Source organism: Bufo gargarizans, chromosome 5 (genome assembly GCF_014858855.1).
Source record: "Bufo gargarizans isolate SCDJY-AF-19 chromosome 5, ASM1485885v1, whole genome shotgun sequence".
Lineage (NCBI taxonomy): Eukaryota > Metazoa > Chordata > Amphibia > Anura > Bufonidae > Bufo > Bufo gargarizans.
The window spans coordinates 356,513,247-356,540,815 of record NC_058084.1 but is presented as its reverse complement, the minus strand read 5'-3'; the positions used below and the strand labels follow the sequence as shown (position 1 = coordinate 356,540,815).

Here is a 27,569-nt window from a genome sequence, read left to right as displayed (position 1 = left end):
GACCATGACAAGTTTGGGTAAACTTTTAACCACTTCCCATCTGGGCCATTTGCCCCCTTCCTGACCAGGCCTAATTTTGCAAAACTGACATATCTCACTTCATGTGGTAATAACTTTGGAACGCCTTTATTTATCCAAGTCATTCAGAGATTGTTTTCTCGTGACACATTGTACTTCATGATAGTCATAAATTTGAGTCAAAATATTTCACCTTTTATTTATGAAAACATCCCAAATGTACCCAAAAATTAGAAAAATTTGCAATTTTCTAAATTTCAATTTCTCTGCTTTTAAAACAGAAAGTGATACCTCATAAAATATTTATTATTTAACATTCCCCATATGTCTATTTTATGTTGGCTTCATTTTGGAAATGTCATTTTATTTTTTTAGGACGTTAGAAGGCTTAGAAGTTTAGAAGAAATTCTTCAAATTTTTAAGAAAATTGCCAAAACCCACTTTATAAGGACCAGTTCAGGCCTGAAGTCACTTTGTGGGGCCTACATAGTGGATACCCCCATAAATGACCCCATTGTAGAAACTACACCCCTCAAGTTACTCAAAACTGGTTTTACAAACTTTGTTAACCCTTTATGCGTTCCACAAGAATTAAAGGAAAATGGAGATCAAATTTTTAAATTTCACTTTTTGGGCAGATTTTCCATTTTAATCCAATTTTTCTTTTTTTTTTCTTTAACACATCGATGGTTAACAGCCAAACAAAACTCAATATTTATTACCCAGATTCTGCGGTTTACAGAAACACCCCACATGTGGTCATAAACTGCTGTATGGGCACACGGCAGGGCGCAGAAGAAAAGGAACTCCACATGGTTTTTAGATGCCATGTCCCATTTGAAGCCCCCTGATGCACCCTTACAGTAGAAACTCCCAAGAAGTGACCCCATTTTGGAAATTAGGGGATAAGGTGCCAGTTTTATTAGTACTATTTTTGGGTACATATGATTTTTTGATCATTCATTCTAACACTTTATGGGGCAAGGTGACCAAAAAATTGGTTGTTTTAGCAGAGTTTCTATTTATTTATTTATTGTTACAGCGTTCACCTTAGGGGTTCAGTCAAGTGACATTTTTATAGAGCAGATTGTTACGAACGTGGCGATACCTAATATGTATACTTTTTCTCATTTATTAAAGTTTTACACAATAATAGCATTTTTGAAACAAAAAAATTATGTTTTAATGTGTCCATGTTCTGATAGCTATAGTTTTTTTTATTTTTTCAGAGATTTTCTTATGTAGGGGCTCATTTTTTGCGGGATGAGGTGACGGTTTTATTGGTACCATTTTGTGGGACATACGCGTTTTTGATCACTTGGTGTTGCACCCTTTGTGATGCAAGGTGACAAAAATTGCTTGTTTTGACCCTGTTTTTTTTTTTACGGTGTTCATCTGAGGGGTTAGCTCATGTGATATTTTTATAGAGCTGTTTTTTACGGACGCGGCAATACCTAATATGTATACTTTTTTTATTTGTTTCACTTTAACACAATAATAGCATTTTTGAAACCAAAAAATGATGTTTTAGTGTCTCCATGTTCTAAGAGCTATAGTTTTTTTTTTTTTTTGAGAGATTTTCTTATGTAGGGGCTCATTTTTTGCGGGATGAGGTGACGGTTTTATTGGTACCATTTTGTGGGACATACGCATTTTTGATCACTTGGTGTTGCACCTTTTGTGATGCAAGGTGACAAAAATTGCTTGTTTTGACACAGTTTTTTTTTTTTTTTTTTACGGTGTTCATCTGAGGGGTTAGCTCATGTGATATTTTTATAGAGCTGGTTTTTACGGACGCGGCAATACCTAATATGTATACTTTTTTTTATTTGTTTCACTTTAACACAATAATAGCATTTTTGAAACCAAAAAATGATGTTTTAGTGTCTCCATGTTCTAAGAGCTATAGTTTTTTTATTTTTTGAGAGATTTTCTTATGTAGGGACTCATTTTTTGCGGGTTGAGGTGACGGTTTTATTGGTACCATTTTGTGGGACATACGCATTTTTGATCACTTGGTGTTGCACCTTTTGTGATGCAAGGTGACAAAAATTGCTTGTTTTGACACTTTTTTTTTTTTTTTTTTTTTACGAGGGGTTAGCTCATGTGATATTTTTATAGAGCTGGTTTTTACGGACGTGGCAATACCAAATATGTCTATTTTATTTTATTTTTTCTATTTTGAATTTTTTTTTTTATTCCTTACTTGGGGACCTTTTTTTTTTTACATGTGAAACTTTTTTTTTTTTTTTTTTTTTCAACCCTTTATTTTTTTTTATTTTTTTTTACACTTTTCGTCCCCCATAAGGTCATACAAGACCTCTGGGGGACATTTGCTTCACTTTTTCTTTTTTTTTTCACTGTTGATTTCTCCTGTAACTGGGGCTGACATAGTAGCCCCAGTTACAGAAGAAATGCACCCCCCAGAGAGGCTGTACAGCGTGATTCTGCGCTGTACAGCCTCAGAGCAGGACTGATCGAGGTCTCTGTAAGACCTCACACAGCTCCTGCACGCTCCGGTCCCGACGGTCACATGACCGCCGGGCCAGAACAGGAAGCGCACAGCGCTTCCTACTCTGCAGACACAGCGCTCGGTGAGCGCTGTGTCTGCAGCGATCCGGAAGGCAGGGACACCTGGGCACTGTCCCTGCCTTCTCTCTGGGTTGCCCTGCTGTCACTGACAGCGGGCAACCCGATCAGCAGCTGCACGATTAGCGTGCAGCTGCTATTTCTGAAAGGACGTTTTAAAACGTGCTTTCAGAAATAGAGGTCCACCCATAGGACGTTTATATCCTATGGGCGGACTTAAAGCGGTTAATTATCATCAGTTTTATCATCGCTTGTAATCAGACGGGGAATTATCAGTAGGAATGAAAAACTCAAGGTGCATTTACACGGCCCGAGAATCGAGAAGATTATTTGAAACGACCATGTAAATGTGCTGCCGGCTGCGGGTGATCCCGTCGTTCATGCAGGAACCACCGATCATGGCTTCTTGGCAGTCTGAACAACGAGCTTCTGCCCAGAAACCATGATTCTGTATTCCTCGTCCTCATACAGTGAAGGAGATCGATGCATGTAAAAGCAGTCTCCTTCACTGAACGAGCAGCCGACTGTCAGGAAGAAACGCTTCCTTACCGAAAATCAGCCGCTCAGTCAGCCCGTGTAAATCCAGCTCAAACTTTTATTCTGCCAGGCGCCACTTCTGCAAATGTCACAGAGGTGGTCTCTATGTAAAGTGCATTCTGCAGTGAATTGCTTCCCAGCCCCTCTCTTCTGCATTGAGTGACGGCTTTAGTGTCCATCTAGGAGACCGTTAGAGCGGTCACTCAGAGCACGGGAGAGGGGTAGTGAAGCAGCTCACTGAAGAGAGCACTTCAGGGTTAGGAGCCACCCTCCAGACACTTGCGGGAGCGGTGCCCCGCAGAATAAAGATCCAGTGTCTGACACAGCTCCTTCCCAGCTCTGTCCCTTTAAGCAGTTTTCCAATAAATTATTTAGTATAGGCTCAGTTAAAATTTTCATTTTGATTGCTATAGATGCAATATGGCACATGAAGTCTTCCAGCATTTAAAGGGTGTTTTATTTTTTTTCCTGATTTCTCCTCCAATTGTTTTATCTTGCCTTAAAATAACTTTCTCTAGTAAGTAGGAAAAGATAAAAAGGAACATTTATTTCGAGATGAAGTTCCATGTCTGTTATTAGATATAAATATTGCAATTATACCATCATCTCGGAATTGTTACTTAATGTGGATCTCGTCCAAACAGAAACGCCAAGCAGAGTTCCTATTAATGTTTATTTTATTACAAGACAATTGCATGGTGTTGATAAAATATCTCTGTCTAATAAGTGGCAGTAACCATGGTAAGGATACCAGGCGGCAAAACTCCTAAAGTTCGACTGCTAATAATAAGCGTGAGGACAATTACCTCCCACATGCTTTGCTGTTTTCTGTGTTTCTTCTTCAAACACTACATATGGCTCGGGTTTAACACTTGATACTCTTCCGTGATGTGCCTCATGCACATTGAGGAAAAGGAAGTAATATAACCTGAGGGATGCAGAAGGTTGATGATCCTGCTCGTCAGGGAGCCAAGTAGAAGCGATCCTGCTTGTAGTGATGCTAATATGTGTGTACATGGGTGATAAACGTTTTTATTAAAGAAATCTATTTCTCAAGACCAGGGGTAAGGCAACCTCCGACACTCCAGCTGTTGTAAAACTACAACTCCCAGCATGCAAACTTCCACCGAAGTGAATAAAGCATATACAGTTGTGTTCATAACAAATGCATTGGGAACACCTCACATTCTATTCCGAATCAAAACATGAAGAAAAATATATCAAATTTGTGTTGTTCTTTTAAAAATTTTTTTAAGAAATGTGAATATTAGACTGTTAGCAGTGCTTGTATTCCTCTTTACAAACTCAAACATTCACTATATAAACTGAACAATGTTTGAAGATTTTGCTTTTCTTTGAATCACTTAACTTATTATTTAGTTGTATAACCCCTGTTTCTGAGAACTGCTGTACATCTCTGTTGCACGGAGTCAACCAACTTCTGCACCTGTGAACAGGTATTCCAGCCCAGGATGATTGGACTACATTCCACAGTTCTTCTCTATTTCCTGGTTTTGCCTCAGAGACTGCATTTTTTATGTCGCCCCACAAGTTTTCTATTGGATTAAGATCCGGGGATTGGGCTGGCCACTCCATAACGTCAATCTTCTTGGTCTGGAACCAAGATGTTGCACGTTTACTGGTGTGTTTGGGGTCGTTGTCTTGTTGGAACACCCATTTCAAGGGCATTTCCTCTTCAGCATAAGGCAGCATGACCTTTTCAAGTATTCTGATGTATTCAAACTGATCCATGATCCCTGGTATGCGATAAATAGGCCCAACACCGTAGTATGAGAAACATCCCATATCATGATGCTTGCGCCACCATGCTTCACTGTCTTCACAGTGTACTCTGGCTTGAATTCAGTGTTTGGGGGTCGTCTGACAAACTGTCTCCGGCCACTAGACCCAAAAAGAACAATCTTACTTTCATCAGTCCACAAAATGTCTCTTTAGGCCAGTCAATGTGCTCTTTGGCAAATTGTAACCTCTTCAGCTCATGTCTTTTTTTCAACAATGGAGCTTTGCGGGGGTTTCTTTCAGATTGCTTGGCTTCACATAGGCGTCTTCTAATTGTAACAGTACTCACAGGTAACTTTAGACCTTCTTTGATCTTCCTGGAGCTGATTGTTGGCTGAGTCCTTGCCATTTTGGCTATTCTTCTATCAATTCGAATGGTAGTTTTTCGCTTTCTTCCACGTCTTTCAGGTCTTGGTTGCCATTTTAAAGCATTTGCGATCATTTTAGCTGAGCAGCCTATCATTTTCTGCACTTCTTTATATGTTTTCCCCTCTCCAATGAACTTTTTAATCAAGGTACACTGTTCTTCTGAACAATGTCTGGAACAACCCATTTTCCTCAGAATTTCTGAGAGAAATGCACTGTAATCAGCATGTACAACACTTGCTGCCTTCCTTCGTTAAATAAAGACAATAATTTCCACCTGTTTTTCAAAGAATAAATGACCTCACTCATTAAACTCCACACTACTATTATTTTGAACATGCCCCTTTCAATAAGTGATTGAATTACAGAGAATCAGCAGCATGCATGTCATGACTGTTGGGTCTGTTGGGTTTCTATTACTCTACTACACCTGCTAGTAAATTATTTGCCATGTAGAAATATATTTTCTACCAAAAACAGTGATTGATTAGGTTAGTGATGTCTGTATATTATTTTGAACACAACTGTATATCATATATAGTATAGACCTGACTCTAAGGTCACTTTCACACTGTCAGTATTTTGCGTCAGTATTTGTAAGACCAAACCACAAGTTTATCCTACAAGGAAAAGGTGTCATGGATAAATTTGGTACTCTTCAGTGTCCTGGTTTTGGTTTACAAATACTGATGCACAATACAGACCACGTGAAAGTGGCCTTACTGCACCTATTTCTGTTTTAGCAACTTAATTGACTCATGTGGAATTTGATCATGCTAAACTGCTGACATCACTAGTTAGGGGCTGTAGAGAGCAGGAAAAATGTATCTTTTGTTGGAGTTTTTATTATCAGGAGTGGTGAGAATATAAACTTTTATTCTGCCTGGTACTGCAAGTGCAAAGGAGGCGGGGCTTTGCTGTGAAGTCTTCTCTGCATTGAACTGCTTCACAGCCCCTCTACTCTGCTCTGAGTGCCAGCTATATCATCCAGCTAGGAGACCATTACAAGTGTCACTCAAAGCAGGGGAAGGGGCTGTGAAGCATCTCAATGTAGAGAGCACCTCATAGTGAGGCTGGACCCTGCAGGAGTAGTGCTTAGCAGAAAAAAAGTTCATATTCACGTTACTCCTGAAAATAAAATCTTCACAAAAACTGCTGACAGACTCCCATTAAAGGAGTTTATTCATATAGGACAATTAATTGTCCTACATGGGAGTATCAAATATTTGTACTCAACAAATATGCAACAAGTATGTTTGATTTTTATCATGGGCTATTTTTAGATTGTCCACATGATATGACTTGTTGATTTGTGTTTTATGTATTGCTTCTTTTGTTTTCTCTCACTTTCCTGAATGTGAAGCTGCAAGCTTTGAGCTCCGTGAACATTCCCTGTTCCAGTGCCTGTTCATCTCAATATTCTCGAATCTTACGGCTCAAGTTGTGATTTCTTTATAAAAATAAAAGCTACCAAAGCATTTTTACAAAAGAAAACACTATAAACCCCCCCCCCCCCCCCCTGAAATTAATGAGATTTTGTATATTCAAGTGTGTGACTTTAGGACCTATTTTAGGCATTTAGAACCAGACAACATTTAGGGTACTTTCACACTTGCGGCAGAGGATTCCGACAGGCAGTTCCGGCGACCGATCCGTCAAAACGTATGCAAACTGATGGCATTTGTCAGACGGATCAGGATCCAGATCCATTTGACAAATACATTGAAATGCCGGATCTGTCTCTCCGGTGTCATGCGGTATTATCTCCGTCCTGAACAGTCAAAAAGACTGAACTGAAGACACCCTGATGCATCCTGAATGAATTACTCTCCATTCAGAATGCATTAGGATAAAACTGATCGGATCTTTTCCATTATTGAGCCCCCAGGACGGAACTCAATGCCGGAATAGAATAACGCTAGTGTGAAAGTACCCTTAGGCAGTTTTTATCACACGATAGTTTAACACTTTTGTGTTGGGTTAGCGACATTGCCTCTTTTTTTTTCTGTGCAGGTTTCTTTTGTAATTATTTTTATAACATAATTCATGCCCTTTTTTAAATAGTATCTAAGCTTGTATTTTGAAAGAATAGTACATTATTTCAGATTTTAGCTATTTTTTATAATAAAATGTGTATCCTAAATAGATATTATATTAGCTTTTGTCATTATCTACCATACATTTTTATGTGTTATATGTCTAATTTAGGGTAATCAGGTTTTCCTTTGCGATACGAAAGTGGTTGATGGGATAAGGGTTGTTTTTTGTGGGTGGGTTATTTTTCACTTTTGTTTTATTAAGGTCTGTTTAGGGTCCATTCACACGTCCGCAAATGGGTCCGCATCCGTTCTGCAATATCTGGAACGGGTACGGACCCATTCATTCTCAATGGGGCAGAATGGGATGCGGAGAGCACACTATGTGCTCTCCGCATCCGCATTTCCGGAGCGCGGCTTCCAGGCCATGGCCTTGCAAAAGAAAAAAAACATGTCCTATTCTCGTCCGCAATTGCGGACAAGATTAGGCAGTTCTATGGAGGGTGCCGGCCGGGAGTATTGCGGATACGCAATACACCACGGACGTGTGAATGGACCCTTAAAGATCAGAAAAGACCCTAGGAGGACTTTTATTATTATTATTATTTTTAATGTTCTAGGAGTTCTCATGGAAATACTCCATCCTCTCATCCTTGATACTGCACCTCCAAGCTAAATCCCATTCTCCTTCTCGAAAAATATTTCCGTTTAGGGTCTAACTGGCAATGTTCGTAAACTGCATGAGTAGTCGCTATATGACATGCTCTAACAGTAGCTGTGTCCACACACACAACAAAAATATGGGTGAGCCACTATAACTAATGGATGGTGCTACAGCAATTCTGCCTACAATGCATGCCTTTTTTTTTGTCTTTTTTTATATTTAACTAGCAGAAGGACCCGGCTTCGCACAGGTATATTTAATCTATTTCATTTAATGTTTGGGTGTGTAGTTAAAAGGTATTGACAGTATCCCCCATAACAGTGACCTCTACAGCACCCTGCCCCTTTAACAGTGAACTCCACAGTCCCCCACCCCTTAACACTGACCCCCCCCACAGTGCCCCGCCACTTTAAAATGGGACCTCCACAGCAGCCCATCCCCTTAACTGTGACCTTCACAGCAGCCCGCCCCTTGAACAGTGAGTTTCACAGCACCCCACTCCCTTGACAGTGACCTCCTCAGGGGTCCGCCCCCTTAACAGTGACCTCCACAGTACCCTGCTGCCTTAACGGTGACCTCCACAGCAGTTGCCCCTTTAATAGTGGCCCCTGCTTCCTTCACAGTGGCCTCCACAGTACCCTGCTGCCTTAACAGTGACCTCACAGTACCCTGGTGCCTTAACAGTGACCTCCACAACAGTTGCACCTTTAATAGTGGCCCCTGCCCCCTTAACAGTGACCTCCACAGCGGCCTGCCCCCTTAACAGTAACATCCACAGTGAATGCCTCTTTAACAGTGACCTCCACAGCCCCCTGCCCCTTTAATGCCAGGGCTACACGATGACATGTGTTGCGCGACATTTTGTCTCAACAATTTTTATAATGATAGGCTATAGTGTCGCACTGCGACATGTGACCTGCTGCTGCTGCGACACGACAGTTGCAAAAAATCCATCCAAGATGGATTCTTCTGCGACAGTCGCGTCACAGTCGCAGCATGTCGCAGTGCAACACCATAGACTATCGTTATAAAAAATGTCGCATAACTTTGGTGCGACATCAGTGTCACGTGGCACATGTAGCAGTGTAGTTGTGTCGTGTGACCTATTGTCGTGCGACACATGTCATCGTGTATCCCTAGACTAAAGCTGACCTACAGTAGTGAAGAAAAATGGCTGGGTTGTTATGGAAACCTGGAGTAAAACTGTGTGTATGTGGAGACTAAGGGCCTGCGAGCTTCTATTGGCTGATAAGAGACATGTGACCGTGTGTATGGCAGTTGGGATATGAAGAGAAAGACTTGCAGGCTTGTATTGGCTAATGCAATTCATTTTTGGGGAATATCTCAGGAACGGTACGTGCTAGAGAGCTGTGACCCCGCAATATTTCTTTCCAGGTAGCAAGGAATGTGTATACCAAGTTTCGTTAAAATCGATGGTTGCGTTTTTGAGTGATTGCGAAACGTACATATATATGTCCTTCTTTATATATTTTGATTCCTTGTTACTATTATGGGATAGAGATTGTGCTCCTGGTGTATTCTATACTCTCAATGAGTTCTGTCTATCTGAGCAGCAAAAACAGCTTCTGTCTCCTCTCTAGAGTTCCCAGCAGCATGGCGACCGGAGCGATTGGGCAGCTGGCTACAACCTGCATCATATATATATATACACACACACACAATGGGAAGTCCTTGACCAGTTAAAAATGCTGAAAAACAATTGTGTGTGAAGGCGACAGTACAGTAAATAATGCTCATGAATAGGGGAGTAACAAATCACTGCCAGATCAGACTACATCAGACTACCTAAATATTGAATGGCAGCTTCTTGACCTTATTAAACACAGGTCTGCATAGGAGCTGTATACTCAAAATGGTAGGATGATGACTGTTTGCTATGTTGCTTTTTTTGAGCGGATTTGAGATGGTTAACGACTCCTGTAATAGTGCTCATAGCCTTTAACATCTTCAGCTGTATGATATTTTCAATGCTAACACCGATTCCAAATATTCCATCCTACTTTATCTGCGGTTTCTGCTCCTTGAGATCTTCGGCTCACGTTAGAACACCTGTGTCTCCCTTCTGGCTGATCTAAAGCCACCCTTTATACCATTGAAGGAAAGGTGGCAGCTAGTTCTTCGATTCTGAGACACACAGCTGCTGGGTTTTGATATCGTTCAAAAAATTCCACTTATATTCAGTTTTGTGCCTCAGTCCTTTAATCGTAATATTTTCTGCGGTTTTAATTTGGGTTTTTGTAATGGAAATTAGTAATGTACTGTAAAAAAAAAAAAAAAACACTTGTAAATTGTGTCGAATACAAAACCTTGTATGTTTTGTAAAAATTAAAAGTAATGCCGTGTTCCTTACGTTCCTCAAAAACTTTTCCACTATGGCTAAAACAACAACAAAAAAAAAAAAAACACAAGTTGTAATCTGGCTTTATGGATTTTCATAACTTGTAATTTAAGATCAGTTATTAGGTGTGTTTCTGCATTTTATATATTGTTCCCAGATGCTGCAGTATTAGTTTTTATCACTGCATATTTTATGAAATGTCAGCCTTCTGTTGACTGTTCACGCAGCATTGTTAGTGATCAAAGCCGCAACATAAAGGAGAAGAATCTAAACAGTTGGCTTATCTTTGTCCTTCACCGTGACACAAATAAAATTGCTTTAGCAATAAAAGGCGAGAAATCCTACAACAAAAGCCCCCAGTGCTGGAGTTTTTGGAAAAGGTAAAATTGTTTGTCTCACCGATTGGCTGAAGAGCCACAGTAGTTAAGGCTTGGGAAAAGAGATTATTTTCTTGGCTATTTGCCATCCCATGAATATGAAATGATCAAGAAAGATGGAAGTTTTTGGAGATGGCTGTCATTTGTTCTTTACAGATGAATCTGTTTTCATATATACCAAAATAGTAGCTTTTCACTGAATCCTGTACATAGACTTCAGGATGTAAGCCGTATAAAACACTTTTTATTTTTTAATGCACTGCCCTGTTTTGATATTTATAATGTATGACGACTGCCTCCAAGCAAAACTCTTGCAATCTTCCCCCAATTGACTTATACCTGCAGCTCACAGTATGACGAATGCCACTTTAACATTGTCAGAATCTTGCATCGGTATTTGGGTCCATTCACACGTCCGTTGTTTCTTTCCTGATCTGTTCTGTTTTTTGCGGAACAGATCTGGACCCATTCATTTTCAATGGGTCCTGAAAAAAATCGGACAGCACAATGTCAGATTTTTTTTCAGGACCCATTGAAAATGAATGGGTCCAGATCTGTTCCGCAAAAACGGAACAGATCAGGAAAGAAACAACGGACGTGTGAATGGACCCTTTGTAAGATAAAACCAGGGGCGGATCCTACGGAGAAAAACGTATAATGGAAAGACTTGTGCCTCTTTGCGTTTTGGACCCACTCCTTGTTTTGGCTTATAAATACTGACGCAAGATACTGTCTGCATGAAATACCTTACATAAAATGTTAGCAGTTTGTACAAATACCCAGCTCCCCAGTTTTCAATTATGAACAGAATCACTCCTGCTGGGGAAGCAATCTGAAAATGGAACCCTGCCCTTACCTCTAGCCATCCTGCCACTAGCTAATAGTCATCAGTCTATTACAGACATCCTCAAACTGCGGCCCTCCAGCTGTTGCAAGACTACAACTCCGAACAGCATGCCCGAACAGCCTACAGCAGGGCATTGTGGGAGTTGTAGTTTTCAACAGCTGGAGGGCCGCAGGTTGAGGATGCCTGGTCTATTAGCTGAGACTGAAGACTGCACAGCTGTAAAACCTGTCATGAACATGGGAGATGCAGATTCTCCATCAGAGCTCATGCACACGAACGTGTGCCGGACGTTCCGTGCATTGGGGACCCCAATTTGTTTCCGCAGACAGACGCAGACCCATTCAACTTGAATGGGTCCATGATCCGTCGACACCGCAAAAAAATAGAACATTTTCTATTTCTTTGCGGTCCACAGGCCTGGAGAGAAACCCCACCTTCCGGTGCACAAAAGACGGGGGACACAATATGGGCCCGGCCAACACACGTTCATGTGCATGAGCCCTTATAGTGTTATCATGTGAGTGATGGCAACCTTTGTACAGCACCTCGGAATATGTTGGCGCTGTACAAGCAACAGGAAATAAATAATTTACGGAATGCTCAGATTATGGGAGAAAGTTTAAAGGGGTTGTCCAGGACTAACATATTGATCACTAATCCATATGATAGGCTATCTATATCAGATGTGTGGGGGTCCAACACCCAGAGCCTGTGCTGATCAGCTGCTAGTGGCAGCCAAGGTTCCAGAAGTGCAGAGCTCCATACACTGTGTAGTGGCCATTTTTGGGTACTGCAGCTCAGTTCCTATTCAATTTTATGGGGTATAAGAATCTTTAAAGAAGATATGGAAAATAACTCAGGAAGTCCTGACCATTTGACCACATAGGGGCCCAAATATTTCATAGTCCTGCTTGTCAACCACCTTGTCCTGGTAGGACTCTATAGGGGGCAGTAGTTTCCTTGTCCTATACATACATCTCTCCATCACTCCTGTGATTCTGTATTGCAGCTATGTAACAGTTTTTAGATGGTGTTGCTCTTTAAAGGAATTGTCGTTGGAATGTTATATTTAGTGAATATCTATATTTTTGTGTATTGTGTCGATAGCTGCTTCATATGGCACATAAACATTCTATCACCATCATTAGAAACCTTGCATTAGGCTATTGAAACCTTCTGACATATGTTGTTTTATAATAATGCTCGTATTCCAGCTCATTGCTATCTTGTGTATGGAAGCGTACATTGGTTTTGTTGGAAGAAAAAAAAAAAAATACCATAAAAGTACAGAATTAGGAGCTAAACATTATTATCCGAGCCCTAGACATTGCTTAAAACACTCCCCTATGCTTCATCCTGGAGATCTGTGCCCTCAAAAGGAATGCAATGTCCATTATTATAGCGGTATTAATTCTTATATATCACAATTGAGCCGCTATGAATCAATCTGCTAGGCTAGCGGAAGAGCACGAGCCCTTTATATGCTCCTAGGAAAGAAATAGTGCAGGAATAAAAATCTTGAATGATTTTGATCAGCTGTTGTATATGCCCAGCACAGCAGTTGGTTCAATCAATTTTATGTTTTGGGATGTTTTTATTAAAACGAGCTGCTGCTTTCTGTAAATCACGGAGAAAGATGTGATCAGAACGTATGGCTTCATTCCTCTACCTATAACTTATTTGTGGTACCCTGTAAAGTTTTTTTATTTTATTTTATTTTATTTTATTTTTTTAACCACCCTTTTACAACAAAGAAAAATATATCAAGGTATTGTTTGTTTCTTGTCTTTTAAGGGGTGGCAGTTGTTAACCCACCATTGATGGCTTGTGAAATCTTTAGAACAACAGGACATTTCAGGGCTCCAGATGGCGACCAAAATGGTCGCCAATGCGACTTAGAATTGCAAACTGCGCCTAGACCCTCCGCTGCTCTGCCGCTTTCACACACGAGACTGACATGGCACGCACTGCTGTCAGCACGTGCCATGTTCTCCTCAGCAGCACAGGGGAGAAGGAGACAGTCCCTCCCCCCTGTACCGCCGCTGCCACCAATGGACTGATAGGAGGGGAGGGGCTGTGGCCACTGCGCCACCAATGAATATAGTTTATGCCTGAATACAAATGCAGGCTGCGGGTGCCGGCCAAATCTCATCCACACCCGGCACCCAGCCTCTATGACTGCGCGCTCCTGAGGGGTTAATTGCGGTGGATCGCAGCGCGCAGTCATAGAGGCCGGGTATGGGATATGGCCGGCACCCGCAGCATGTGTTTGTATTCAGGCATAACCCCCCCCCCCCCAGTATTATAACTATTATAATCATTGGTGACAGTGGCCACAGGGTCCCCCCCTCCCCTCCTCATTGGTGGTGCAGTGGCAGCTTTTGATCGGAGCCCCAGCAGTGTAATCCTGGGGCTCCGATCGGTTACCATGGCAGCCAGGACGCTACCGAAGCTCTGGCTGCCATAGTCAGCTCCCTGCTGCTGTGTGTACAGAGCACCAGGGAGAGTGTGAGGTCCTATTCACCCTGATAGAGCTCTATTAGGGGGAATAGAACAGGGGATGAAAAGATCCCAGGTTCTAGCCCCTAAGGGGGGAAATAGTTATTAAATAAAAAGTAAAAAACAAACAAACAAAAAAACACCAAAATATTAAGTTTAAATCCCCCGCTTTCCCAATTTTACATATAAAATATATAAACAATAAATAAATATTACATATCGCCACACCCACCTTTGGGGGCAATTTTTTTTTTTTATTGCATTATACTTATTTTGAGCTAAAAATCATTTTTTCAATTGGTCTTTATTAAAAATATGAAATCCTTTTTGTGTACAGAGCTGAGATGCTGCTGTGGCAGCCTGAAGGACTCCTTATCTCTGCTCTCTGACATTATAAACACTCATTAAAGCTCAGTTCTTATCTTACTGATAAGAATGTGGCTTAATGTGTTTACAATCTCTCAGTAGTTTAAGGATAAGGGTAATTAGATGACAGCACAAAGTGAAAGTGAAAGTACCAGTCACACAGTTAGAAAAGCAGTTAACCCTTTTTGACTGAACAGCTCAATATTTTTAATAAAGGCCAATTGAAAATATGATTTTTAGCCAAAAATAAGTTAAATGCAATTATTAAAAAAATGACTCCAAAGGTGTACATAGCCTTTAACAGCCCTCTGAACTTAGTATTGGCACTGTGACATAAAAGCTTATCTGCAAGAAAGTAAATGACAAGAGTCTATGAGATATCATGTGAGTCCTCTTGGTTCAGTCAGAGTTAGGCTACTTTCACACTAGCGTTCGATCGGATCCGTTCTGAACAGATCCGATCATAATAATGCAGACGGAGGCTCCGTTCAGAACGGATCCGTCTGCATTATTTTAGCATATAACAGCTTAAGTGTGAAAATAGCCTCATACGGATCCGTCCAGACTTTCAATGTAAAGTCAATGGGGGACGGATCCGCCTGAAGATTGAGCCATATTGTGGCATCTTCAAACGGATCCGTCCCCATTGACTTACATTGTAAGTCTGGACGGATCCGCACGCCTCCGCACGGCCAGGCGGACACCCGAACGCTGCAAGCAGCGTTCAGCTGTCCGCCTGTCCGTGCGGAGGCGAGCGGAGCGGAGGCTGAACGCCGCCAGACTGATGCAGTCTGAGCGGATCCGCTCCATTCAGACTGCATCAGGGCTGGACGGCTGCGTTCGGGTCCGCTCGTGAGCCCCTTCAAACGGAGCTCACGAGCGGACCGACGAACGCTAGTGTGAAAGTAGCCTTAATGAGAGCTGTTTTCTTAGAGCTGTTCTAGCTGTTCCCTGATTGGTATTTTTAGGCCCCATAAAATTTTCAACTGGGCTTCCTCTACTAATATGCGTTCCATCTTAAAGAAGTTCTGATTAAAAGGACTCTTTCAATAAAATAATTTTTTTTTTTATCACCTGCATGTGAATATTTTATGTATAATTTTTTAAATAATAAAATGGTGGATTGTTTTTGGGATTCATCACACTTTGGGCATGCATGTATATGGTAAAGGGGTTCGCCACTCTGTTAGCACTTATTAAAACTATAAAGAAAGTAGGGAGCTATTACAGATCTGCCTGGTTTCCTGCTATTGGGAGCCACGCCCCCTCCTGTCCCGCTCTCACCACGCCCCCTCCTGTCCCGCTCTCACCACGCCCCCTCCTGTCCCGCTCTCACCACGCCCCCTCCTGTCCTGCTCTCATCACGCCCCCCTCCTGTCCCGCTCTCACCACGCCCCCTCTTGTCCTGCTTTCACCACGCCCCCTCTTGTCCTGCTTTCACCACGCCCCCTCTTGTCCTGCTCTCACCACGCCCCCTCTTGTCCCGCTCTCACCACGCCCCCTCCTGTCCCGCTCTCACCACGCCCCCTCCTGTCCCGCTCTCACCACGCCCCCTCCTGTCCCGCTCTCACCACGCCCCCTCCTGTCCCGCTCTCACCACGCCCCCTCCTGTCCCGCTCTCACCACGCCCCCTCCTGTCCCGCTCTCACCACGCCCCCCTCCTGTCCCGCTCTCACCACGCCCCCCTCCTGTCCCGCTCTCACCACGCCCCCTCCTGTCCCGCTCTCACCACGCCCCCTCCTGTCCCGCTCTCACCACGCCCCCTCCTGTCCCGCTCTCACCACGCCCCCTCCTGTCCCGCTCTCACCACGCCCCCTCCTGTCCCGCTCTCACCACGCCCCCTCCTGTCCCGCTCTCACCACGCCCCCTCCTGTCCCGCTCTCACCACGCCCCCTCCTGTCCCGCTCTCACCACGCCCCCTCCTGTCCCGCTCTCATCACGCCCCCCTCCTGTCCTGCTCTCATCACGCCCCCCTCCTGTCCTGCTCTCACTACGCCCCCTCCTGTCCTGCTCTCACTACGCCCCCTCCTGTCCTGCTCTCACTACGCCCCCAACCTGTCCTGATCTCATCACACCCCTCCTGTCCTGCTCTCACCACGCCCCCTCCTGTCCTGCTCTCACCACGCCCCCTCCTGTCCTGCTCTCACCACGCCCCCTCCTGTCCTGCTCTCACCACGCCCCCTCCTGTCCTGCTCTCATCACGCCCCCCTCCTGTCCTGCTCTCATCACGCCCCCCTCCTGTCCTGCTCTCACCACGCCCCCTCCTGTCCTGCTCTCACCACGCCCCCTCCTGTCCTGCTCTCACCACGCCCCCTCCTGTCCTGCTCTCACCACGCCCCCTCCTGTCCTGCTCTCACCACGCCCCCTCCTGTCCTGCTCTCACCACGCCCCCTCCTGTCCTGCTCTCATCACGCCCCCCTCCTGTCCTGCTCTCACCACGCCCCCTCCTGTCCTGCTCTCATCACGCCCCCCTCCTGTCCTGCTCTCACCACGCCCCCCTCCTGTCCTGCTCTCACCACGCCCACCTCCTGTCCTGCTCTCACCACGCCTCCTCCTGTCCTGCTCTCACCACGCCTCCTCCTGTCCTGCTCTCACCACGCCCCCTCCTGTCCTGCTCTCACCACGCCCCCTCCTGTCCTGCTCTCACCACGCCCCCTCCTGTCCTGCTCTCACCACGCCCCCTCCTGTCCTGCTCTCACTACGCCCCCTCCTGTCCTGCTCTCACTACGCCCCCTCCTGTCCTGCTCTCACTACGCCCCCTCCTGTCCTGCTCTCACTACGCCCCCTCCTGTCCTGCTCTCACTACGCCCCCTCCTGTCCTGCTCTCACTACGCCCCCTCCTGTCCTGCTCTCACCACGCCCCCTCCTGTCCTGCTCTCACCACGCCCCCTCCTGTCCTGCTCTCACCACGCCCCCTCCTGTCCTGCTCTCATCACGCCCCCCTCCTGTCCTGCTCTCACCACGCCCCCTCCTGTCCTGCTCTCATCACGCCCCCCTCCTGTCCTGCTCTCACCACGCCCCCCTCCTGTCCTGCTCTCATCACGCCCCCCTCCTGTCCTGCTCTCACCACGCCTCCTCCTGTCCTGCTCTCACCACGCCTCCTCCTGTCCTGCTCTCACCACGCCCCCGCCTGTCCTGCTCTCACCACGCCCCCTCCTGTCCTGCTCTCACTACGCCCCCTCCTGTCCTGCTCTCACTACGCCCCCTCCTGTCCTGCTCTCACTACGCCCCCTCCTGTCCTGCTCTCACTACGCCCCCTCCTGTCCTGCTCTCACTACGCCCCCTCCTGTCCTGCTCTCACTACGCCCCCTCCTGTCCTGCTCTCACTACGCCCCCTCCTGTCCTGCTCTCACTACGCCCCCTCCTGTCCTGATCTCATCACACCCCTCCTGTCCTGCTCTCACCACGCCCCCTCCTGTCCTGATCTCACCGCGCCCCCTCCTGTCCTGATCTCACCGCGCCCCCTCCTGTCCTGATCTCACCACGCCCCCTCCTGTCCTCACCATGCCCCCTCCTGTCCTGCTCTCACAGCTGCCTGTTTGTCCATCCCTGCAGGTGCCATGGAGGAGCTACCTTGTCCATGCCTGAAAGAGTGTGCTGCTCCCAGGGTCCTAAAGCACCCTGCTTGTATCAGAGGTGCTTTCCTTCTGTGACTGGCACTCCTGGCTGTGCAGGGCTGGCAGGGGCTTAGCAGGGACACTTGTTAAAAGCTGAAATAAATAAACTTTTGCAGGAGGAAGGGAGACTACGGGGAAGCTGTGATGGCTGATCTGATTGCAGGCTCTGCCCCCTCTGTTTCCCCTGTACTGAGAGGATCCTGCCAACATGCAAGGATGTAGCAGAGCCAGGGCAGCGCTGTGGAACACAAACTGTGAGCAATCCCAATGTCTGTCCTGTTTATGGCCCCTCTATCACAGACATGATATTACAGCCTGGCCAACAGTTCAGTAGCTTTAACCCCTTGTGAGCTGTGAGTATGGCTGAGGTCAGGGATATCAGCAGCAGTCACTGGTCTCACCATCTATAAACGTGTGCCCTCTCCTTCCTGCACACTGTATATGGTGATATGTGACCCCCACCACTGCATATAGAGATCCGTGACCCCCTATACACTGTATACAGTGAACCGTGCTAATAGTAGCCCACGAGTGCCGCCAGAAGTCCGCTCCGGACCCATTCATTTAAATGGGGACAGGTCAGAGATGCGGCCACAGCACGGCAAACATGCCGTGAGGCGGACGGACAGAAAACGCAGCGTGCTGGGCATCAGTGAATGTGAATGGGGTCGGAGCGGACTTCCGACGGCACTCGTGGGCTAGCGCTAGCACGGATCCGGCAGAGGAACAGCTGCCGGACCCTGCTAACGCTAGTGTGAAAGTTGCCTTAGTCGTGTGATGATAGACAGGAGGCTGCTCTCTATGTGAGCAGATCGATTTGTACAAATGTATTCATCAGAGCTCTTGTGCTACAAAGATCTGCCCCTGCTCAACAGCCCCCTCCTATGGCCGTGCATGCACCTAAACAGAAATCTATGACGCTCAGAGCTGCCAGGGATTTCTGGCTTCATTTGAGTCCAAAAACTGGAGAAAATGAACATAAATTTGTTGGGGCGACTGTTCACGCCCCCTCCTGGCCATTGTCACGCTTTTTTTTTAAAGGCACACTTAAAAAGTCGCAAACACATAGTTTGCAACTTTTTAACGCCCGTTTTCAGAAACAAGGGAGATGATGAATCTCCCCCTCTATTCATTCCATTCATGGCTTACATCCAATGGTGCAGCTAGAGATGACTGGGCCCCACAGCAAGTTTATGAACAGGGCCCCTCCCCCCCAGTAACATCTGTATGATACATTAGCATCATATTCCTGTGTGCTGCTGGGACTGGGGCGTATTTCCTATTGCTATGTCTGTACAGCAGTTATTCACTGATGACTGAGTTATTGATATTATCTGAGGGGCTCTTGTCTCTATGGAAACACAGGTGGGCGGGGATGTCATGTGACCACTCCTCTGAACATGCTTGCTGCAATGCATGCTGGGATTTTTACTTTCACTTTACAGCTGCTCCTCCCACACAGCCAGTCTGAGGAGCTCCTCCAGGGAGGCGCGTCATGGTGAACAGGTCAGAAAACGGATCTATAGCCAGTACATGTCACATGATAGAAATACTTCATGGTTTTGGCTATTGTCTGGGGCACTTTGGATTTTTGATACTTAGCGTGGCCAACCCCTTTAAGGCAGGAGAAAAAGCCATCAGCGTTCAGTCCACAGCTACTGCAAATATATGGGCAACCTTAGGCTGGCTACGCTTGTCAAGAGACAAAAGATTAGATATAGACAATTCTCTGAAGAAATGGCATCTAGGCTAGGACAAGCGTAGATAGGGAGATTGCCTTAGCACGTACTGTATGGTGGAGCATGTCAATCATTTTTTCGGATGGGTTTGTATGGAATATGACATATATAACCTCTGAGATCATAAACATATGAGGGTACAGTAGAGGCCTCATGTACCTCTATGGCAGCCCTATAACTCTTCCATACTACCGAGCTATGATACGGCCGCGGCATGACCCCGTAGTATATTGGGTGGGATGCTCCTGTATATGGCGTATAGTGAAACCTCTCCAAAAGACCACCTCCTTACTTAGACTAGATTGTCTATGAAATATTTCATACATACAGGCTGAATCCGTTGAGGGCCCAGCCTTTTAGAAGATGACTTGGGCTACTTTCACACCTCCGGTTTGCATTCCAGCAGGCTTTTTCGGCAGAGAACAGCCTGCCGGAATTCTCCGGATCCAGAGGTGCCGGATGCGGACCATTAGGTATAACGGGGCCTAGCAGGCATCCGTACACATTCCAGCAGACAAGCGGAGACCCGGCCGGACACAAGCCACAGCATGCAGCCGCAACAGCAGAGGTGAAAGTAGCCTTATCAATGCAATTTGTGGGTGGTCTTCTCAAAGAGGTTTCACTGTAAATGGTTGTGTCCACCTACTGCAGTGGTGGTGAAAATGATGAGTGAGAGAGAGTTCTAATTCTTAAAATATGTGTGTTGTTTTTCTTATTGCAGTTGTCTTGGGGCCGTCGTGTCAAGAAACCCAAGAGGTTATAGTGAACCGTTCACCAGGCGGGACCTGTAAAGCAAGGTATTGTGTATAGCACTAAGTTGCACTAATTTGAACACTAAACACCAACCTAATCTTCTAACTAGCACACCTGTGGATGGTCTAAGATGCAGTCACCTATAAGCTCCTGTCCTTCATGCAGCCCTTTAAAAGCAGTTGTCCGGGATTTGGACACTGATGACCTATCCTCAGGATAGGTCATTAGTATATGATTGTGAAGGTCCGACTCCTGGCACACCCGCCGATCAACAGTTTCAGACCACGGCGCTCATTCCTAGGCCAGTGACATAGCCATTCAAGTAAATGGGCCTCAGCCACAATACCAAGCTCACCCGCTATACAATGTACGGTGCTGTGCTTGGGAAGTTATGAAGAGGCTACAGGGTTCATTAAAATGCTGCACCCTCTTCAAACTGCTGATCAGCAGGGTGCCGGGTGTTCTAACCCCACCAATCAGATATTGATGATCTATCCTGAGGATAGGCCATCAATATCAAAATCCTGGTCAACCCCTTAAAAGGGAACCTGTCAATTGCTTTTGTGCTGCTAAACCACCAGCACGCTATTATGTAACTGGTATAGCTTTCTACCGATGGGTCCGGGTTTCCCATGAGAATAGTTAGAAAGCTAACTCCAGAGGCATAACGTCATGCTGGTGGTCTAGCAGCCCAAAAGCAAGTAAAAGGACGCAGCAGGGTGGTTGTATGTCTGTAACCAGATTAGAGGTGGCACCGCTTGAGGAAGGTGGCTGATGTGCCGTCCCTTGCTATGACCAGCTTTATAGCAATGTATGAATCCATCCACCCTATACAGTAGCCTGGGACTGAGTTGCTTCCTCTTGTACACCCTACGGGTCACCGGGGATTGCATGGCATTGATTCCTATTGTAAATTGGAGATTAGAGAGTATTGTATTCCTGGATTGGTACTAAAGCATTGACATTGTTTTTTAATCTGATAACGTATGGCTTTAAATTCATGTTCCTTCCGTTGCAGGCGACAAATCTAAAGCAGCATTTCTTGGATTTATGAGGATAAATCCTGTTTGGCAATCTTGTAGATCCTCTAGAGAATAGTTAAACAGTGATTAATCATTGTTTCTCCACTGAGTGTGCAGAAAAGAATGGGGAAGCCGCATTTCACACCTCTGAAGCAATTAATCCCCATGATCTTAGCCAGGCTTGTCTTGTAGATAAGTCAGGATAGAAAACTGTACCTAATTTATCAATGTATGCATGCCATAAAGTATAAAACACACTATTTATTTCATATCATTTATAGTCAAATGTAAAAAAAAGTGACTTTTTCCGCATCCAAGAGTGTTTTTTTTACATTACCTTCATATAAACTAAGTACCAGAGATTACAATGGGATTGCTGTTTATTGTGCACATCTGGTGCAGTCACTATGCATTTTCTCATTCACTTGCTGGCATTTTTAGTGATTGTGGCATAAATCATTTTGCTAATCAGAAACATAAGTGACGGGAAGTCATCTCCTTTTTTTGAACAATGGGAAAAACCATATGGCTTCTTAGACAGGACTTGGCTGTTATGCTATTTATGTGGCATTGCATTCTGTATTTAGAATTTCATATTAATTGCAATGGTTTGATTGAAGGCAGGCAGTGCCCAAGGTTTATGTTCAAAGTATTTGTTTTATGCCTTGTATATGGCACACTTTGAGCTTAACTTTTATGGTCCACCTGCTTGCAAAAATAAAGTTGTATCATATTATGTTATCAGATTCATGAGCAGACTACTTTAAGTAGCTCGGCTACAAAGGCGGTGTGTCATAACTAGCAGTGCGCGGAGAATAAGCCTAAATCGGGAGAAATATAGAGCGTTTTATATTGGTTATATGCTTGTGACCTCGGAAGTATCAGTCCTAGCGCTATAGTTGCTGAAGTGTGAGTCAGCTAGTTTAAATTGTATATTAGAGAATGGCATAAATAGCAATTCCCTAACATAATGTTTTTGTGTGACCTCCTTCTAGAAGCTGGTTGTCATTGTCAGAAGCACTTTGCTATATTGTAGACTACTAAAAAAAAAACATCCCGTATAGCTGCCATTTGCACCAGTAGACCAGTTTGGGGAATTTGGAAATTCCTCATAGCCCTGTAGGTGAAGGAAATGTTTCTGATAATTATTGGGAGTTGCTACTTCCAATATGATTTTGTACCGTATTTTTCGCCCTATAAGACTCGCCTAGGTTTTAGAGGAGGACAATAAGAAAAAAATATTTTTCATTAGACCTCAGATCAGACCACCAATAATACCTCCAATGTTAATTACACCTCAGCTGACAGCCCAAATCAGAACCCCAATGTTAATAAGACCCCCCAATAAGACCTCAGATAGACCCCTAATCAGACCTCAGCTCAGACCTCAATGTGAATGACCCCCAGTCATACCTCAGATAAGACCCCCACATTCAGACCTCAGATCAGCCCCCATGCCTCTCATCAGCTCCCATATGCCTCTTATCAGTCCCCGTATACCTCTAATCAGCCTTCATATGCCTCTCATCATCATCCCCCATGCCTCTTATAATGGAAGCGCTCATTAGTATTTTCCCTATAAGACGATGGGACATTTGTCCCCCACTTTGGAGGGAAAAATTTATCTTATGGGGCAAAAAATAAAGTACATGTATGCAAGTTACTTATTGTATATATTTTCCCGGAAACACTACTGAAACAGAAAAACGGATCCGTTTAAAACGGATCGCAAAACACTGAAAAAGCCATACGGTCGTGTGCAAGAGGCCTAAATATGATAAGGCATGGCATGAAATTGCATTTTATGTTTAATGCAATTCTGGCAAAAAATACACTCTAACAAAAATGTACGAAGTTATTGGAATAGAATGAAGCTTTCTATATGTGAATGTTATGATGATATATGGAAGTGATTACCATATTAGAGCGAAAGTATAAGGTTATTGTGGAAAACTACAATAGAAAGGAGGCTCTAGGGCGTTGTTGTTCTACTTCTAGCCTGGATACAAGATGAGATAGAGTTGGACATGGAGGGCATACAGGTTCTGTATGGTATCCTGCGTCACATTTGCCCACAAATGATGCAGCGGAGCCTGTACATCCTGCACACTCGTAGGTTGCTGAAGTGGATGTCCCGATGTGATGCCATAAATGTTCACTTAGCCATAAATCTGGTGACCTGGCAGGCCAAGGAAGTGTTGCAATCTGGTGTAGACATTCCTGGGAAACCCTTAATGTGTGTGTCCTGATGAAATAGGCCAGGTGGAAGCCCCGCCATGAGACATGTGTAGCGCAGGATTTCCTGAACATATCGCTGAGATGTTAGTGTCCCTCGTATCAATAGTAGAGGTGACCGACTGTTGTATGCGATGGCTCCGCATCATCGTAACAGCAGATGGGGCAGTGTGTTGCTCCACAGCACAGGCAGGATTGAAACGCTCAACATACTTGAACTCAACCGCCCTCGGATCCCAAACACAACCCGGATTTGTCACTAAAGGTGATACAGTAGCTGTCCAGGTTTCTCATTCACGGCAACAGTCTAAATGAAGGTGACAGAGGTTGGCTATCAATAGCAGGACATGTAATCGGCACCATGATGTCAAGTTTCCTTCTGCTAATCACCTGCAAATGGTCTGGGCAGAAACAGGGGCGGGTAATGAACGTGCAATCTGTGTCTGCGTGGTGGACAATGAGCTGATCGTGCTTGTCTATGGAGCGTACAATCTTCTCTACTGGTACTGGTGCTCTTTCTGCCCTCAAGTAGCCACTACTCAACACCTCTGAACTGCTAAGTCAGGCGATTTGTTGCCTAAACACAGTGTAAGGCTGCCCACACACCTTGCTCACCCACTATTTGTTTTCTAAGCTGATACCGCAGTTAGACCCCTTTCACACGGGCGAGTATTCCGCGTGGATGCGATGCGTGAGTTGAATGCATTGCACCCGCACTGAATCCCGACCCATTAATTTCTATGGGGCTGTTCACATGAGCGGTGATTTTCACACATCACTTGTGCGTTGCGTGAAAATCGCAGCATGCTCTATATTCTGTGTTTTTCACGTAACGCAGGCCCCCATAGAAATGAATGGGGTTGCGTGAAAATCGCAAGCAAGTGCGGATGCAGTGCGATTTTCACGCACGGTTGCTAGGAGACGATCGGGATGGAGACACAATCATTATTATTTTCCCTTATAACATGGTTATAAGGGAAAATAATAGCATTCTGAATACAGAATGCATAGTAAAATAGCGCAGGAGGGGTTAAAAAAAATAAAAAATAATTTAACTCACCTTAATCCACTTGATCGCGCAGCCGGCATCTCCTTCTGTCTTCATCTTAGCTGTGTGCAGTAACAGGACCTGTGGTGACGTCACTCCGGTCATCACATGGTCCATCACATGATCCATCACCATGGAAAAAGATCATGTGATGGATCATGTGATGACCGGAGTGACGTCACCACAGGTCCTGTTACTGCACACACCTAAGATGAAGACAGAAGGAGATGCCGGCTGCGCGATCAAGTGGATTAAGGTGAGTTAAATAAAAAAAAATTAACCCCTCCAGCGCTATTTCAGTATGCATTCTGTATTCAGAATGCTATTATTTTCCCATATAACCATGTTATAAGGGAAAATAATACAATCTACAGAACACCGATCCCAAGCCCGAACATCTGTGAAGAAGTTTGGGTTTGGGTACTAAACATGTGCGATTTTTCTCACGCGAGTGCAAAACGCATTACAATGTTTTGCACTCGCGCGGAAAAGTTGCGCGTGTTCCTGCAACGCACCCACACATTTTCTGTTAAATCCTCCACTTCTTCCTCCCAGCCCTTCCCACTCGATCTTGATTACCTTGTCAATTAAATTGGAGTATCCTTAGGATAGGTTATCAAGGTTGAATCGGTTGGGGGCCAACACCCCTTTCTCCAGCGCCATTCTCTGGGGATTTGGTCCAGTTCTAATGCCACTGCATAACTGCTGCAGCCATCCAGTCCTCATCTGTACACCTGCACTTTACTGTGCAGATCAGCGATACTGGTATGTGCACAGTGATGTGCAGTTGCACTACACGTAACCACTGCAGCCAATTAGTGTCTTCGGGGGTAGACCACCAAGCAGAGGTCATAGACGCTTGTTGAGGCCCTTTTACTACCTGGAAAAAGTCTATAGTGTACCAATACGTCTTACACTAGTGACCCTGCTCCCCCCTCCTTCTGTCACCACCCTGCTCCCCCTCCTTCTGTCACCACCCTGCTCCCCCTCCTCCTGTCACCCCACTAGTGACCCTGCTCCACCCTCCTCCTGTCACCCCACTAGTGACCCTGCTCCACCCTCCTCCTGTCACCCTAATTCTCCTCCTGTTAACCCACTAGTGACCCTGCTTCGCCCTCCTCCTGTCAACCCACTAGTGACCCTGCTTCGCCCTCCTCCTGTCACCCCACTAGTGTCCCTGCTCCGCCCTCCTCCTGTCACCCCACTAGTGACCCTGCTCCCCCCTCCTTCTGTCACCACCCTGCTCCCCCTCCTCCTTTCATCCCACTAGTGACCCTGCTCCCCCCTCCTCCTGTCACCCCACTAGTGACCCTGCTCCCCCTCCTCCTGTCACCCCACTAGTGACCCTGCACCCCCCTCCTCCTGTCAACCCACTAGTGACCCTGCTTCGCCCTCCTCCTGTCACCCCACTAGTGTCCCTGCTCCCCCCTCCTCCTGTCACCCCACTAGTGACCCTGCTCCCCCTCCTCCTGTCACCCCACTAGTGACCCTGCACCCCCCTCCTCCTGTCAACCCACTAGTGACCCTGCTTCGCCCTCCTCCTGTCACCCCACTAGTGTCCCTGCTCCCCCCTCCTCCTGTCACCCCACTAGTGACCCTGCTCCCCCCTCCTTCTGTCACCACCCTGCTCCCCCTTCTCCTGTCACCCCACTAGTGACCCTGCTCCACCCTCCTCCTGTCACCCCAGTAGTGACCCTGCTCCACCCTCCTCCTGTCACCCCAGTAGTGACCCTGCTCCCCCCTCCTCCTGTCACCCCAGTAGTGACCCTGCTCCCCTCTCCACCTGTAACCCCACTAGTTATTCTGTTCCCCCTCCTCCTGTCACCCCACTAGTGACCCTGCTCCCCCTACTCCTGTTACCCCACTAGTGACCCTGCTCCCCCTCCTTCTGTCACCACCCTGCTCCCCCTCCTCCTGTCACCCCACTAGTGACCCTGCTCCCCCTTCCTCCTGTCACCCCACTAGTGACCCTGCTCCCCCCTCCTGTCAACCCACTAGTGACCCTGCTTCCCCCTCCTTCTGTCATCCCACTAGTGTCCCTGCTCCCCCCTCCTCCTGTCACCCCACTAGTGACCCTGCTCCCTCTCCTTCTGTCACCCCACTAGTGTCCCTGCTCCCCCCTCCTCCTGTCACCCCACTAGTGACCCTGCTCCCCTCTCCTCCTGTCACCCCACTAGTGTCCCTGCTCCCTCCTCCTCCTGTCACCCCACTAGTGATTCTGTTCCCCCTCCTCCTGTCACCCCACTAGTGACCCTGCTCCCCTCTCCTCCTGTCACCCCAATAGTGTCCCTGCTCCCTCCTCCTCCTGTCTGCCCACTAGTGACCCTGCTCCCCCCTCCTACTGTCCCCACACTAGTGACCCTGCTTCCCCTCCTCCTGTCAGCCCACTAGTGACCCTGCTTGCCCTCCTCCTGTCACCCCACTAGTGACCCTGCTCCCCCCTCCTTCTGTCACCCCACTAGTGACCCTGCTCCCCTCCTCCTGTCATCCCACTAGTGACCCTGCTTCCCCTCCTCCTGTCACCCCACTAGTGACCCTTCTCCCCCCTCCTCCTGTCACCCCACTAGTGACCCTGCTCCCCCCTCCTCCTGTCACCCCACTAGTGACCCTGCTCCCCCCTCCTCCTGCCACCCCACTAGTGACCCTGCTCCCCCTCCTCCTATCACCCCACGAGTGACCCTGCTCCCCCCACCTCCT

The 27,569-nt window shown here is 46.0% G+C and overlaps 1 protein-coding gene across 1 annotated transcript in view; it reads left to right on the top strand.

The window, feature by feature from the left end:
• Positions 1-27,569, top strand: part of TBC1D5 (TBC1 domain family member 5) — a 603,675-nt gene that overhangs the window by 85,358 nt on the left and 490,748 nt on the right. The window contains exon 3 of the mRNA XM_044293280.1: positions 20,536-20,611. The gene's annotated coding sequence lies outside the window, so the exon portion shown is untranslated. The remainder of the gene's footprint in view (positions 1-20,535; positions 20,612-27,569) is intronic.